The sequence below is a fragment of the Periplaneta americana genome, chromosome 2, assembly GCF_040183065.1.
Source record: "Periplaneta americana isolate PAMFEO1 chromosome 2, P.americana_PAMFEO1_priV1, whole genome shotgun sequence".
Classification (NCBI taxonomy): Eukaryota; Metazoa; Arthropoda; class Insecta; order Blattodea; family Blattidae; genus Periplaneta; species Periplaneta americana.
In genome coordinates, this window is record NC_091118.1 from 14,252,893 (window position 1) to 14,270,772 (window position 17,880).

The 17,880-nt window shown below is 34.9% G+C and overlaps 1 protein-coding gene across 5 annotated transcripts in view; it reads left to right on the top strand.

Moving 5' to 3' along the window:
- LOC138713786 (arginine kinase) overlaps positions 1-17,880 on the top strand; it is a 436,319-nt gene that overhangs the window by 264,134 nt on the left and 154,305 nt on the right. Inside the window, exon 1 of one of the 5 annotated variants that reach the window (XM_069846242.1) lies at positions 15,526-15,944. The exons of 3 other annotated variants lie outside the window; for them this stretch is intronic. The gene's annotated coding sequence lies outside the window, so the exon portion shown is untranslated. Of the gene's footprint in view, positions 1-15,525; positions 15,945-16,026; positions 16,052-17,880 lie in introns of those variants that run through there. One more of the 5 variants, XM_069846250.1, reaches the window with a different exon arrangement.

Here is a 17,880-nt window from a genome sequence, read left to right on the forward strand (position 1 = left end):
CGGAGGCACCGATTTTGGCAGATGACCTCGATTACATTTCCAGTAGGCGAGCCAATATTGTTTCTGTAAGCTGCGAGAATGAGATGCGATAACATTCTGAGTCGTTCATATTTTCATAACAGCAGCTCATATCAATTATCCTTATTATGAAACACACCACGGTACAGTCCTACTCAAAGAATACCTTTAATAAATGTAAATGACTTCCGTTCGCAATGATTTTACAATACGTCTCCTACATTTTCTAAATTAAATTAATTCTTAATTAAAAGGAAAATTCTACCCTTACCAGATCAATATACAAGATTTGTCCAGTAATAATCTAGGGAACGTCTACTGGTGGTGCGACAATTCAAGTTAATAAAATTACTATTCTTCTTAATAATCAAAATATAATTTGGTTAGTTGGGTAAAATTGCATGCTGCGGAAGTTAGATTTATATAAGAGTATAATAAATAGGATTGTAATGGATATTACAAGAGCAATAATTTCTTCGCACGCACATTGTGAATAGAACAGAGAAGAAAGCATTTTAAAATATTCGAAATCGTACAAAATATCGGAGAAACCAATTTTCCCTGCACAAATTGCACCAATTGAAAAATATAATTACCATTCACAATAAATACTGTATTTTATGGATTCTAAAAAGTTTATTAATCTAGAGGTATTGGCTGATAACTATATTAAATTCCAGCACAACATTCATTCAGAATATGTATAAATTACACTTTGGATTTTACTAAATATATAGGCCTACTAGCAAAAGGTGTTACATACCCCCTTAAATACTGTACATGTGTTACTTGGCGATATCCGATGTTTAATTTTTTTAAATATAATTCATAGTACTGAAACTGCCATATTGAATTCACACAAATTGTATTATTCGTAATTTTCGTCTCGAAAACCCCTAAGATATCTAATTTAATTTTTCACCCATTTTTGTCCCACTCCACCACTTTAGGGACAAAGTCGGACTAAATAATACCTTATTCGTATTCTGTGATCGCAAAGATCCCCAGATATCGACTTTCATCGAGATCGGATGACATGAGATTTCTCACTCCCTTCTGCCTTTTCATCAGTACCTTAGGATATGGTATTAAAAAAAAAAAAAAAAAAAAAAAAAAAAAAAAACTGAAGTTAATTCAAGGGAGTAGCCTACATGAAAATGAATTTTTTTACTTTTCTTATACATTTTAGAAACAATTCTGAGAGATGAGATGAATAGTCTAACCCAATTTTATGAGTGAATCTTTGTATTAAATTTAAAGGCTGCACGTCTGCTGGTTAAACAAAATAAATCGATATAATTATTTTGATCATTACTGCCTCCCATTTTCCATCCCTTAATGTTCGTATTTCGTAAAACTCAGTCTTATCTATTGACTAAGGATTAACATATTTTCATATGCATATACATTTCCATATATATAACAGATTATATTTCCATTTCGTACAATATTCTGGTCACGAGGCATAATCACATACTTTGTCTTTTCGGGATTTACCACCAAACCTATCACTTTATTTGCTTCAAGTAAAATTTCCGTGTTTTCCCTAATCGTTTGTGGATTTTCTCCTAACATATTCACGTCATCCGCATAGACAAGAAGCTGATGTAACCCGTTCAATTCCAAACCCTCTCTGTTATCCTGGACTTTCCTAATGGCATATTCTAGAGCGAAGTTAAAAAGTAAAGGTGATAGTGCATCTCCTTGCTTCAGCCCGCAGTGAATTGGAAAAGCATCAGATAGAAACTGCCCTATACGGACTCTGCTGGTAAGTTTCATTGAGACACATTTTAATTAATCGAACAAGTTTCTTGGGAATACCAAAGACATAAATAGACTACTGTAATATTTGTTTAGTTTTTGGAGGTGTCTGTCCAGAGTGCACAAATACTCGGGCGTGCATGTTTACTCTTTTGTCCTACCCATTCCACTGCGACAGAGATAACAACCTATCTTGCAGCGGTGAGAACTCGCTCTCCAGATCGCATTAGGAAAATCCATCTGCCAAAATCCCTGGCGCGACCTATACCTATCAGATTATGCTATGAACTACTTGGCGCTCGAGCGAAAACGTCCGATGCAGACCTCTGATCTATACCTTAAAAACCACCCGTAGCTAGTGGCCAACTCTATTATATCGAAGCTGTTTATTTTCAATTTTACTTATGGAGGAGGCAAGATCCAAAATTTTTCGAAAAATACTCTTTTTCACATACGTAACTACCTATACTTTAAAAACCATCCATATCTAGTGGCCAACTCTGTTATATCGAAGCTATTTATTTTTAGTGTGTGCAAGATACAAAATTTTGGGAACCCCTGGCTTAAACTACGTGCAAACTAACTACTATTTCTACAAGGGGAGATTACCAACGTGAAAAGAGACATTTCATACAAGACGCTGTATTCGGCTATTCATGGAGGTGACTGAGGAAAACTGTTCCACTCAATTTCATTTTATTGCTGTTGCCCTATTAAGTCTGACGCCTTGCTGAGGACACAAGCTTATGGTTGATATTTCCGTCCACAAAAAAAGGTCCCTTGTGACAAAACGCTTCACAGAAACACACTTCAAAACAGTTATATTTATTGGATCTGTCAGTTCTAGTCCCATATTTTTAAGACGTGTAGTTCCAGAGAAAACCGTACAGTGAGAAGAAGTCACGTTCGAGGCATGTTTCACGATCTTCATAATTGCTTCCTTTCTTCTCTTCAGTGTTTGCTTAGTCTGATTTTTGTTACCATAGAGACGGCTGGTCATAATATCATCATAATCAGTGTTCTCAAGCAGTGTGGAATATTACATTATTTTAATGACACGAGAAAGGAATGTCGAGTCGACAAACAGCGTTCTTTTGTTCTGCACAGTATGACAAGTGAATGCAGTCTCCCTATGCCTCAGGGGCGGCTCCTTAAGATTGTAGTCCTGAACACATATACGGAGTGAACAATAAGAGTGGAATACTGCTAATAAATTTTTAAAATTTAATTTTACAAAAAAAAAAAAAAGTTTTATACAAAAGCTGTTGGAGATAAACCATACAATATGATACCAGTATTCGAAAAAAAATTTATACAGAGTGTGACAGTAACTTTATTTTTTTAAATGGCACCCTATATTAAAATTTGCATAAGCATCACCTTTACGCAGACGATTTACAAATCTATATCCATACAACCTCTGACTCACTCAATGACGCAATACACAATCTTAACGAGGACCTTGAATCCATATCTGCATGGGCCAGAAAGTTTGGTTTGACTCTCAATGCAAGAAAATCACAAGCAATCCTAGATATCTATGAACTTAGGACTGAAGTCCACACATGTGCTGAGGTGCACTCGTTATGAGTGACTAGTTGGCCGGGATCCGACGGAATAAGCGCCGTCTTAAATCACGTTCATAGACACCTATGACGTAGTGCAGAGGGCGGCCACTAGAGGGAACCCAAGAGTTGGAACTTAAACTGAGACGATTCTGTCCGACGCCGGGGTGGGTATCCGGTGTGGCTTAGTGGATAAAGCATCAGCATGTAGAGCTGAAAACCCGGGTTCAAATCCCGGTGCCGGAGAGAATTTTTCTCCGTTTCATTACTCTTTCATCGTATGATGACGCAGAATATCTGGATGGACATATCATATGTACTTCGGTACATTAAAATAATATAAATAATATATAAAAAAACTTATTAAGTATTTTCTTACTGCGTAGAGTAGGTTTAATTTTTACTTAGTTAATAAAAAAATTATCTCATCTTAACTTTCGCAATACACTGTCTAGCTTTTATTAGTGACTTAATCTTTTAGTACTTTGATTTTTATTGTATTTGTAAATTTAATATTAATTGTAATTATAATTGTAATTGTATTCTTAATATTGTAGTTATAATCCCCTGGTAGAGGGGGAGAGAAGGCCTGATGGCCTTATCTCTACCAGGTTAAATAAATAAATAAATATTCCCATTTTCCATTTCATTTTACGTATGCGTATGTAGACATTTTACCCATTATATTATTATCTACGAATCTGCTATGCAAGCTTCATAATTTTATATATTGAACCAAAATGAAATAAATTCAGTTCCACAATAATAAAATTATTCCATTTGGAATAATTGGAATAATTCACCCGTTGCATATCTTTTACTATTTATTAAAGTTGTTTCGTGGACTTCAAACTTGAGACAAATAAGTAGCTATGTAAAATCATGTTGAGTAGGCCATAAAACTAAAGACTAAACGCTATCACTAATCAAACTTTACCACAGTTGCTAAAATGAGAACCATTCACATCCAAACAATATCCCAATCTATCACGAAAACACTCCATTGTCTTTAACACAGTTGCTCCATCTCATATCTTAGGTGAACCCATTCTCATCTTACTTACTTACTTTCTTACTTACTCACTTACTTACTTTCTTACTTACTCACTTACTTACTTTCTTACTTACTCACTTACTTTCTTACTTACTCACTTACTTTCTTACTTACTTACTTTCTTTCTTATTTACTTACTTACTTTCTTACTTACTCACTTTCTTATTTACTCACTTACTTACTTACTTTCTTACTTACTTTCTTACTTACTCACTTACTTTCTTACTTACTCACTTACTTACTCACTTACTTACTTTCTTACTTACTCACTTACTTACTTACTTTCTTACTTACTTTCTTTCTTACTCACTTATTTACTTATTTACTTACTCACTTACTTACTTACTTACTCACTTACTTTCTTACTTACTCACTTACTTACTTACTTTCTTACTTACTTTCTTTCTTACTCACTTATTTACTTATTTACTTACTCACTTACTTACTTACTTACTTACTCACTTACTTACTTTCTTACTTACTCACTTACTTACTTACTTTCTTACTTACTTTCTTTCCTACTCACTTATTTACTTATTTACTTACTCACTTACTTACTTACTCACTTACTTACTCACTTACTTTCTTACTTACTCACTTACTTACTTACTTACTCACTTACTTTCTTACTTACTCACTTACTTTCTTACTTACTTTCTTTCTTACTCACTTATTTACTTATTTACTTACTCACTTACTTACTTACTCACTTACTTACTTATTCACTTACTTTCTTACTTACTCACTTACTTACTTACTCACTTACTTACTTACTTTCTTACTTACTCACTTACTTACTTACTTTCTTACTTACTTTCTTTCTTACTCACTTATTTACTTATTTACTTACTCACTTACTTACTCACTTACTTTCTTACTTACTCACTTACTTACTTACTTTCTTACTTACTTTCTTTCTTACTCACTTATTTACTTATTTACTTACTCACTTACTTAGTTACTTACTCACTTACTTACTTTCTTACTTACTCACTTACTTACTTTCTTTCTTACTCACTTATTTACTTATTTACTTACTCACTTACTTACTTACTTACTTACTCACTTACTTACTTACTTACTTAATTACTCACTTACTTTGTTACTTACTCACTTACTTACTTACTTACTCACTTACTTTCTTACTTACTCACTTACTTACTTACTTTCTTACTTACTTTCTTTCTTACTCACTTATTTCCTTATTTACTTACTCACTTACTTACTTACTCACTTACTTACTTTCTTACTTACTCACTTACTTACTTACTTTCTTACTTACTTTCTTTCGTACTCACTTATTTACTTATTTACTTACTCACTTACTTAGTTACTTACTTACTTACTTACTTACTTACTTACTTACTTACTTACTTACTTACTTACTTACTTACTTACTTACTTACTGGCTTTTAAGGAACCCCGAGGTTCATTGCCGCCCTCACATAAGCCCGCCATCGGTCCCTATCCTGAGCAAGATTAATCCAGTCTCTACCATCATATCCCACCTCCCTCAAATCCATTTTAATATTATCTTCCCATCTACGTCTCGGCCTCCCCAAAGGTCTTTTTCCCTCCGGCCTCCGAACTAACACTCTATATGCATTTCACCCATTCTCATCTTTAGTCAAATATCGTTCAATATTTTTTATCTAAAATTAGTTAGGCCTAAATGCTGCTCGGAGAACACTGCTCTTTTTACGCCTGCGTCAATATTAGACACATCCACTTTACAGTTATTTTTTCATACTCAATTCGTTTACCAAAATATTGTACACATTACAGTATAAGATGCCTGTTCCCTCTACTATATCCCTGATGGTGACTCTTTATCTAATACAAGCCGCCAGTTGGTAGCGTAGTTGGTATAGCGCTGGCTCTGTATGTTCGAGGTTGCGGGTTCGATCCCAGCTGAGGTCGATGGCATTTAAGTGTGTTTAAATGTCACAGGCTTATGTCAGTAGATTTACTGGCATGTAAAAGAACTCCAGTGGGATAAAATTCAGGTACAGCGGCGACGCTGTTAATATAACCTCTACAGTTGCGAGCGTCGTTAAATAAACCGTAATTTAAAATTGTAAAATTTTTTTACAAGCCGCCACTGTTATGTCTCGGAATGTATAAAAAATTATTTTTCCTAAATCACAGGCGCAGTCATAAAGAAATTTGTTGTGTTCCTTTGTTTTAAACAAATTTGTGAAGTCACGTGATGAATGGCACAGTCAGTATGCCGAAATTATCGATATATTGCCTGAGTTTGACAGCTAAGGTCATAGGTCAATGGGATTATCCGCTCATTGAATTATATGGCATATCTGTAGCAGAGATGGGACGAACTGTCAAATTCAGTCAGTATTTCCATCTCCGAGTTGATTAAGGAATTTATTAAAATTTATTTTATACTGAAATTTAACATAATATCCCTCTATTTTGACGCAAGCAAAACTTATGACACTACAAAAATAGCGAACACAGGTTCGACGTCAGGTAGAAGTTCCTTAAAGAGGTATGTACACATTCCGCAGGTATAAATTTCTTCATATCCTGAATTAATTTTGTGCTGGAATTGGCATAGTAATTAGACAATACTTCTAGATTAATAAACAATGTTCAGAATAAAAAATAGTAATATACGTTACAAGAGCGGTATGTTGACGTTTTCATGTTCAACGAAAAGATTGAAAAAGCGAAACGTAGTTGAGCTTTTTTAATTTCCGAGAACATGAAAACAAACATACCGCTCGTGTATCGTACATTATTTTGTGCGAAGATCGTTTATTACATACCTGAAAGAGGAATTTCTAATTAGTTGCAATGAAATCTCCATCTTGTTTTCTGTTCAATGACGGCAACTTTGGAAAACAAATATATCTATCTTCAACATTGTTCCTATAAAATGTTTTCTGTGTTTACTACACTCCAGCAGGCCGTGACATACGTCTGTCTTTTTTTCCCCCCAGTCTATAAATGCGAACTTAAAACAAACGGCTTCTTTAATGTTACATGCTTCACGAATGCAGTAACTTTAGTGGTGTTGTAGAGTTTACTTAATTTTTTAAAATATTTAAAAACAATAATTAACAGTGCAATTTAGGTGAAATTGCAGTGGTAAGTTTCCAATTTATAATTATTACTATATTGAACGTCTTTAAAAATAATATGTTAAAAGCCTAAAGCAGTAAAATGAATATGACGCTTAAGCGGTAAGAATAGGGAAATTGTTATGTGTGTTACGTTGGGAATACTGAGTGTGGTATTTCACACTTACCGCGTATTGGTTTTGTGCGGAAAGAAAGCAAATACGCACGATCTCGCACAAAAATAATTTTTAAGGGTAATTATATTTTTTAATTGGGGGTGCAATTTGTGCAGGTAAAAAAAAAATATAATATATTGGTGAAAAGTTCATAGTTTTTTTTTCCCAAATGTTTAACCCTTAAATTGGCAATGTATTCTATAGAATACAACAGGTTAATAAGCTATATGCTATAATCTATATTATATAATTTGATATGGTAATGGAAATTACGGGAAAACGGCTTAACGGATTTTAATAAATGACCCCTCATTTTGAAGCTTGGAACCTAAAGTTTTTTCAGAAAAATAGTAGTTTTCAGTGAAATGTCAGTTTTCCTACATAATTTTCCTATTTTCCAAAATCCATCTTTCGTCAGATTTGAGAACTAATTGCATTTCAAAATAAAACAAAACACATTACAATAAACAATAGGCTATTACACGAAGGCCATGACCTGCAGGATTGCCGACATATTTAGAGCTCAATTCAATTTGTTATTAAAAACTGATTCTGCAGTGTATATTTTTCTGAGTACAACTGTGTATTGGATATTCAAATCTACGAAACTTGAGGTGGTTTGATGACATTGTTACCATTAGAAATTAAATATTATTATAGTTAATATCATGATGCGTCTATTTTTCATTAATTCTACATAATATTGATGCTATATTGATGACATGAAAGTGAAACGTTTTGTGGTTATGTAAGTAAATGTAGAGAATATCTTAATTTAGATCTTCATTTCTATAATTTACTGAGTGGCTGCTATATATAACTACAAAACTTAAGTAAGATAATAATATTGTTATTAAAAATCAAATATTTTTATACTTATTAACCCAGTGGGGTTGGGTCTTTTTCATATACTTAATGACGGTGTAGTGTAGATATTGATATGTGTCATTGTCTTCAGTATTGGCTCGAGAGAGCGCAAAAATTACAGTTCTTAAGGAAAAATAAAAAGGTATTACTTACTGATAAAATAAGAGGCCTAGAAAATTTTGTAGTCTCCAGATCATTTCAGCAAGATCTCTTAGTAGGATAAAAGTATTTTACGCTCTACATTTCAAGTTCTACATGCAGCAGCTATACGAAAATGCTATTGTTCGAAAGCTTAGCAAACCTGACATTTTTTTAACTTTTGCCTACAATCCACAATGACCTGAAATAGTTACTGCTATCGTCCTGACATTGATATTTGCGTTTTCACGTTGAAACTCAAAAACTGAAGTTGGATAGGTTCAAGAAAAAGTATTTGGCCTAAAAGAATCCATTCAGAGGGAGTATGTTTCATTATTATGGAAGCAAATAACTATCAAAAAGACAAGTATTCTTCATTGAAAATAAATCTGAAAAATTTTTATTTGAACGTCTAATGAACTTAGTTTGCAGCATTAGCTGCACAAGCCACTAGTATGCTATAATTTTAATAGAACAGTAGAAAAAAATTGGTAGAAAAATTAAAATTACACAATACTATAATATTGTACAACATATAAAATATAGACATTGCGATAGGTGTTTTCTTTACGGTCCGACACAGTTTAATAAACTAGTGTGAGAAAGTTTTGCAAATTTAAGGATTAATTGGATTAACACCCCTCTTATTCGGTAACTATTGCGAGTAGGATCGTGATTTTTGTCCATATCGATGGGAAATCTAATAATGAATAATTTATCCCTCTGGCGTATTTCAGTAGCGTGAACGGTTTTCCTGTAAATTTAATTTTAAAAACCCCTAAATTCAAGCCATTGCACGAAGGAAACGAATGGAATGCCTCAGAAGAATGCAGCTTACGTACGGATACCCCCGAGTTTGTTGACCTCTTAACATCTGTATCACGACTAGAGTGTATTAGCGACGATGTTGCCGGATTGTTCAAACTACAAACTTAATTTTCTAATTAACCGTACATTTAATCACAAAACGTAATATAGGTTTTCTATTTATTTACATGTACCCTATCGTCCCTTTCAAGCTGCAAGGTTATTTCAGTAACACCCTGTATGTTTCGAAGAAATACATTAGAGTTGTCCATTTTTATTATTTTCATAGCATACTTTCTTACGGATTACTTTTATGGGGTAACAGTACTTATATTCGTAAGGTTCTTATTTAAAACAAACTATTAGAATTATAACAATTTCATCAGTGAAGACATATTGCAGACCGTTTTGTGAATGAAAAAATAATGACTGTAACATCACTGTATATTTATTTATCAAGCCATAAATTTTGTCAAAGATTTCACATATTTTGACACATAGCGGTGATGTAGCCTACACCTTATACATCACCAGAAACTTTGACCTTTTTTGACTTACCTAAATACAGGTTAACCAAAACTATGAATAATATTATTTTATTACATCTTTAAAAATTGCAAATACATTTCCGACATATGCTTTCAATCTTGAAAGGAGGTCTTTTAACAGACGTGTCTGTGGTTGGTTGATCAACAAGCTCTTATATGATATTAATGAGATTCTTAATGTTAATGTTGTTGAATGTTTCTGATACGATTTTATTGTATTTTATGTCTACGATTATTTATTTTATAGGCCTATGTGTCTTATTATTCGGTTGAGAAGCTTTTATCATCTAGTCTGCTGTCAAAAAATCTGAAAGTTGGAATTTATAAAACAGTTATATTACCGATTGTTGCGTATGGTTATGAAACTTGGACTCTCACTTTGAGAGAGGAACAGAGATTAAGGGTGTTTGAGAATAAGGTTCTTAGGAAAATATTTGGGGCTAAGAGGGATGAAATTACAGGAGAATGGAGAAATTTACACAACGCAGAACTGCACGCATTGTATTCTTCATATGACATAATTAGAAACATTAAATCCAGACGTTTGAGGTGGGCAGGGCATGTAGCACGTATAGGCGAGTTCAGAAATGCATATAGAGTGTTAGCTGGGAGGCCGGAGGGAATAAGACCTTTGGGGAGGCCGAGACGTAGATGGGAGGATAATATTAAAGTGGATTTAAGGGAGGTGGGATATGATGGTAGAGACTGGATTAATCTTGCTCAGGATAGGGACCGATGGCGGGCTTATGTGAGGGCGGCAATGAAACTCCGGGTTCCTTAAAAGCCATAAGTAAGTAAGTAAGTATCGGACTTACTGACATTGTCATTTACACAAATACATGGGAGGATCAAAAAGTAAAGCGCAACAATTTTTGTGGAAACATATTTAATGGGTAAAGAAAACGAAATAAAGCACAAGAAAGCTACAGGTTTTACGTATTTTTCAACATAGGAACAAAGTTTCTCGACACATTTCTCCCATCGTGACACCAGATTCAGTACATCTTGTTCATAAAACGCTGTTTTCTGGGCGTATAACCACCTGTGCACGACTGATTTCACTTTTTCATCCGGACCAAAGCGTTGGTCTCATAGGAATTTCTTCATTGGTCCGAAGAGGTGAAACACGGTGCGAAGTCTGGACTGTAGGGAGGATGATTGCCGCCTCAATACCTCTGAAATTGGGTGGTATTGCAGCGGTCACTGGTCGACAGGAACTTGCTTCGTCGGTGGCCCTCTTCGAAGAACCTGCATCACCTGGAGATGTTGCTACGGTCCAGACAATCAGCACCATTCATTCATTCATTCATTCATTCATTCAGTCATTCATTTATTTTATTCCATAGATCTTACATGAGCAATGAAGCTTTAAGATGTGGAACAAGTCAACATTTTACAATATTATAATTACAATTTTTATAATTTTTTATAGTTTTACAATTTAGTAATTTTCTACAATTTTTAAAATTTTGTGCAATTTTTTACATTTTTTTTACAATATTTTGGCGAGATGTAGTGAGATGAGGTGAGGTCCGAGGATTCGCTAAAATATTACCCGGCATTTGCCTTTTGGTGGGGGAAACCTCGGAAAAACCCAACCAGGTAATCAAATCAAAGGGGTTGATCCCAAGGACTCGCCATAGACTCGCCATAGACCATCCGGCTTCAGTCCCACGGCTGGGGAAAACCTCGGAAGAAACCAAAGACCAAAGGGGGATCCAACCCAAGCCCGAACGCAGCTCCGGATCAGCAGCCCAGCGAGTCTGCCGACTGAGCTACATCGATGGCTCTACTAAAAGTATACAGTACATAGCCAATCAGATTATTAAATTTACAAACGCAAACGATCATTCATAAGTTGAGCTATATTTATAATACAAAACAAGTTAATTAAATTTAAGGCATAAACAATTCAACCAGTTGTGATATACAGAAATTGATAATACATATCATGCAAACTACTTGAAATTACAAACACAAACAACTTATCAATAGAGCTATATAGATTACTATTCAATTTAAAGCATATACAATTCATCGGCCAAATCTATACAAATATATACAATACAAAGTAGCATACTTTCATTAAGCTATACAAATTTGTGCAATTAATATCAAGTAGATTAATTCAATTTACAATCATAAACAATTCATCAGTTGAGCTATACATATTACCATTCAATTTACAGTAGGTCTATATACAATTCATCAGTAGAGCTACACAGACTAGTAATCATTTTAAGAACATATACAATTCATCAGCCAAACTATACAAACATATACAATCAAATTAGTTCAATTTACAAACTTATTTTCGTTAAGCTATACAATTCATATGAAGTAGATTAATTCAATTTATAAGCTTAAGCAATTCATCAGTTGACCTATACAGTATACTATTCAATTTACAGTACATACAATTTATCAGTTATGCTAAACAAAAAAATACAATACATAGTAAACAGATTAAGTCAATATAAAAACATATTTTAGTTGAGCTATATAAAATTGTACATGTCATTTAAGTAGAATAATTCAATTCACAAGCATAAACAATTCATCAATTGTGTAGAAGATATGAGTATGTAGAAATTTGGTTAATTCTTTTCTGATCCTTTTCTCTTCAAACACTTTCAACATTTCCCTGTGGATTTCACTCGGGTTTTTTCGTTTTACTCACCAAAAACGGATATACATAAGTAGATGATCCTATCACATACATCAACTTTACTCGATAGATACCGCTTGTTGCACCAGGTTGACACCTGATCGAGCCATTGCTGTCTGTAGCGGAAGATTCAAACTATCTGCCAACTTTGAACGTCCTAACCGAAATAGTATTCCGTAAAAAAATTGTTGTGCGTCACTTTTCGATCCTCCCTTATATGTTCACTGACTGTACGACACTCAATACAGGGTGTCCCATTTATCTTGTGCACCAATTATAACTTTTTTTGTTTGGATAGGTATTGTAATTTTTGTTTTTGAGAGTTATGTTAGAAGGAGAGGCTAACATGAGTGTGAAATTTGGTGCATATAACTACATTATGGTACAAGATAGACGTGACGTCATCACTTTTTTCAAACAGCACTACATACTTTAATCATGTTATATTGATTACACACATTATGACGAGTTCAAAAATGTATGACAGTGTCACTTTCTCAATCAATAACAACAATAAAATGCAAAATGAATGCCATCAGAATGTGTCGTTTGTTGTGGTGCCCCATTCATCTTGTGCATTAACTTACACAAAACGAAAGACGACTGATGTCCGTACACGTCGTGTGTTGTGTGTTTGCTGTCTTAACATGTAAACAAGCCACAACAACTGTCGACGCCACAATCCACGTAGTGGCCTGCACGCTCTCCGGACCTGTCGCCACTCGACTTCTTCCTGTGGGGCACTGTAAAGGACAATGTGTGGCAGAACATTTTGACAACACTAGACGACATGCAGCAACGCATTCGACAGGCTTGTGTGTCCATTCATCCAGCAACGTGCCGGGCAGTCATACAGTATTTCGGGGAACGCCTTCGAATGTGCATTAATATGAATGGTCACCATTTGGAACATCTTCTGTGACTCTCAAAGCATAACATTATCACATTGGAAGTACGTTTTTGTTTCGTTTTATTTTTACTGATTGGGAAGATGACATTGTGATACATTTTTGAACTCGTCTTAATATGTGTAATCAATATAACATGATTAAAGTATGCTTTATTTTATTGGGTTATTTTACGACGCTGTATCAACATATAGGTTATTTAGCGTCTGAATGAAATGACGGTGGTAATGCCGGTGAAATGAGTCCGGGGTCCAGGTCCGAAAGTTACCCAGCATTTGATCGTATTGGGTTGAGGGAAAACCCCGGAAAAAAACCTCAACCAGGTAACTTGCCCCGACCGGGATTCGTACCTGGGCTACCTGGTTTCGCGGCCAGACGCGCTGACCGTTACTCCACAGTGTGGACATTAAAGTACGTAGTGCTATTTGAAAAATTGATGACGTCACGTGTTTCTTGTACCGTAATGTTGTTACATGCACCAAATCTCTACACTCATGTTAGCCCCTCGTTCTAACATAACGCTCAAAAACAAAAATTCCAGTACCTATCCAAACAAAAAAGTTACAATAGGTGCTACAAGATAAATGGGACAACCTGTATACTCAATAATCATAGCCATGGATGGGCAACTCGTGCTCCCAAAGTGCTAAAAGACCTTGAAAGAGAGAAAGACAGAAGGAGCCAGCTGCAACAGTTACAAGTTGTTTGTAGTTTCGCTGCAAAAGCCACGGTGCGCTCTGGCGGCTCATGCAGGTGGTCGTGATATCTATTCCATGATTTGAATTTCAGAAACAAAATTATATTATTTTCTAGCTTTGTAAATTAGTTTAGTACTGGAAACACAAACTGAATGCAACCTTTTCAAGATACAACAAATATAGCTGCAACACTTATTTATTATTACACTATTTGTTAATATTTCTTATTATATGTCTTATTTGAAACGTAGAACGCTGGAATTTACAAGTCTTTATACATTAAAGAGTATTCCTCTGTTCTCAGAAAGGTAGTCTAATAGTCTGTATTCGCAAACAATAACAAATTCAAGGAAGTATTTTTTACATGTCACGGCAGATGAAATAAGCTTACTTCTGAGCTCTTTCTTTACTTTGAGAGTTTTTACACTTCTTTCTTTCGGCGTAAGCCAAAAAGATTTCAGAAAAATTTAGATTTCTTGTTAATTGTCACTGTTCCTCCAAACCTACCAGTGAATTCTGTTGTAGATCTTGAAGTAGGATCTTACATTTGATAAGAAGATTTTCTTATCACTCTTCAAGATAGTTTATAGTCAAAGAAAGTGAAGTTGTCTATGTTCTACATGATACTACCACATTTCAAATTTATCCATAAATGTTCTTAGCTAGTCGATTATATGTCGTGCAATTCTGTAACTCGCACGCACAACGTGCTAATGATATTTGATATCAGTCTCACCTTGTTGACATCTGATTTTTACCTTTAGCTGTTCTAAAGCAGATGCAGTAAAACCTTCACTGTTTATTTGTAACATAAAATGTCATGCGTAAGAAAGTGTAATAGAATACAAGCTTTACCTCGCTTCCTAATAAAAAAGTTCTATTTTTGCTCGTAACTAAAGGGAAATGATCTGGGAATTATATTGTTTTTCACTTAAAACGAGCCGCCACTTACTGAAGACTTGTGTCTTGAAAGAACCGCACACAGACAGTACAGCTAGTACAGAGTCCGTTCTACCTGCACTGAGATTGTGTTGACACTTTGAGAGCACGAGTTGCCCACCCATGATCATAGCAGTTGATTAAGCATCATAAAATAACCCACTAAAAAAATCCATTACAGAAGTATTTACGTATGTAAAATTATTCGGAACCAGGATTTCAGTGACAATTTTTCTTTAAAAACCTATTTCTTCATGTCAATCGATAAGTTAGCAGAAAGTCCTTAAAAAGATGTAATTGGAAAGCTTTATGTCGAAGGGACTTCGACAGCATCCCAGCGTTTCTCGTAGTCAAGTGGTTTAAATAAGAAATACCTCCACGACTCGGTGTAAACAGATAAAAAAGAAATCCTGTGCCTTTAATTCCGATGGTGTGTAGACAGATGCAACGTCCATTATGACCGGATGAACAAATTTCGTGACGGGGAAGGGGTGGGAGGCTGCTGGCGATGCTACTTGCGCGGTTGTTCCGCTGAGGCCCGGCCGGGTTGTGGATCGTGATTGGCGGGCTCGGCATGTTACCGGGAGAGCGGCCGTTACGTCACACGGTGCTGCAGCAGGCACTCTCTGGGTGTATCTATTCCACTCACTCCTGCGAGAGGACCGCAGCTTACAGCAAGTGGGACAGCAGTGAGGATCTACTCCGGACTTGAATTAGGTGAGTCCTGCGCTCTCACCTCTACTTGTGCATCTTGCCAGTGTCTGTGCTTAAACTTAAGTTCACTTTATTAACCTCAAGAGTTGTCACATCAGGCTTTTCTTTCGGTAAGCTGTGTACCGACTTTCTGTTTATCTGCAATCATCCGGTTCTTCGGGCTTCGAAAATATTAGATTTTTCTTTACATCGCCGGTGACACTTCGAAAATTCGAACACCAGCAATGTGAAGTCGATTGTTGACAATTTGAATTCGTGAATGGTATTGCAATGGTTAGTGTACAGAATTTCTTTATCTGATTTTACAATAATTGCCCTTTAGAGTTCAATTTCTCAAACTTCGGCTTATTCAACAATCGCTTTGAATTTCTCAGACTTCAGGTTTTCCAACAATCACCAGTGAACTAAACCTGTTTCAGTTACCGGTACACATACCCAAGGTGGTACTATTTCATAAAAACTTCTATCTCTACCGATAAGATATCTTGGGCAATTATCGTGTGTTGCCATCATACACTCAAAGTGGAAGTGTTTCATTAAAACTGTCGTTGTTGAATTTTCGACATTGAATTTCGTGTTCCGTGGTACTAACCTCGTGTGAATGCTATTGCAATGGTTAGTGTACAGAATTTCTTTATCTGATTTTACAACAATTGCCTTTTGGAGTTCAATTTCTCAGACTTCGGATTATTCAACAATCGCTTTCAAGTTCAATTTCTCAGACTTCGGATTATTCAACAATCGATTTCAATTTCTCAGACTTCGGGTTTTCCAACAATCACCAGTGAAATAAACCTGTTTCAGTTACCGGTACACATACCCAATGTGGTACTATTTCAAATAAAACTTCTATCTCTACCGATAAGATATCTTGGGCAATTATCGTGTGTTGCCATCATACACTCAAAGTGGAAGTGTTTCATTATAACTGTTGATGTTGAATTTTCGACATTGAATTTCGTGTTTCGTGGTACTAACCCGTGTGAATGCTATTGCAATGGTTAGTAGTGTACAGAATTTCTTTATCTGATTTTACAATATTTGTTCATTAGAGTTCAATTTATCAAACTTCGGATTATTCAACAATCGCTTTCAATTTCTCTGACTTCGGGTTTTCCAACAATCACCAGTGAACTAAACCTGTTTCAGTTACCGGTACACATACCCAATGTGGTACTATTTCAATAAAACTTCTATCTCTACCGATAAGATATCTTGGGCAATGATCGTGTGTTGCCATCATTACATTAAAAGTGGAAGTGTTTCATTATAACTGTCGATGTTGAATTTTCGACATTGAATTTCGTGTTGCGTGGTACTAACCTCGTGTGAATGCTATTGCAGTGGTTAGTGTACAGAATTTCTTTATCTGATTTTACAACAATTGCCTTTTAGAGTTCAATTTCTCAGACTTCAGATTATTCAACAATCCCTTTCAATTTCTGAGACTTCGGGTTTTCTAACAATCACCGGTGAACTTCGAAAATTCGTACACCAACATCTCTGAGTTCGTAGTTCATAGAGGTTCTAATTTACATGCACTAAATTTCTGTTCTAACATCACATAACTGGCTTTAGTTAAAAGAAATGTCTTATTAAATGTGTGACGTTAATGCATTAAGAGTGAAAGTGTTGCATTAACATTTTCTATTGTTGAATTTTAAATATTGAATTTTGTGTTACGCGTGGTTATCTTGGCGATGAATTTACTTTCTTGATTTCGAAAACACCGAAATGATTCTACAATAATTGCCGGAGAAAATTCGCAGAAATTGAACTCTCTAACTTCATCTATAGTTCAAAATTTGAATTTTGAATCCGCTACAGTTCAATAATGCCTACTTAACACTACATTTTTTAAAACTTTATTATCATCAATTAAGACGTGTGACATTGTCATCGATAGAAAGTTAGTGTGATAACACACAATATTTTTTTA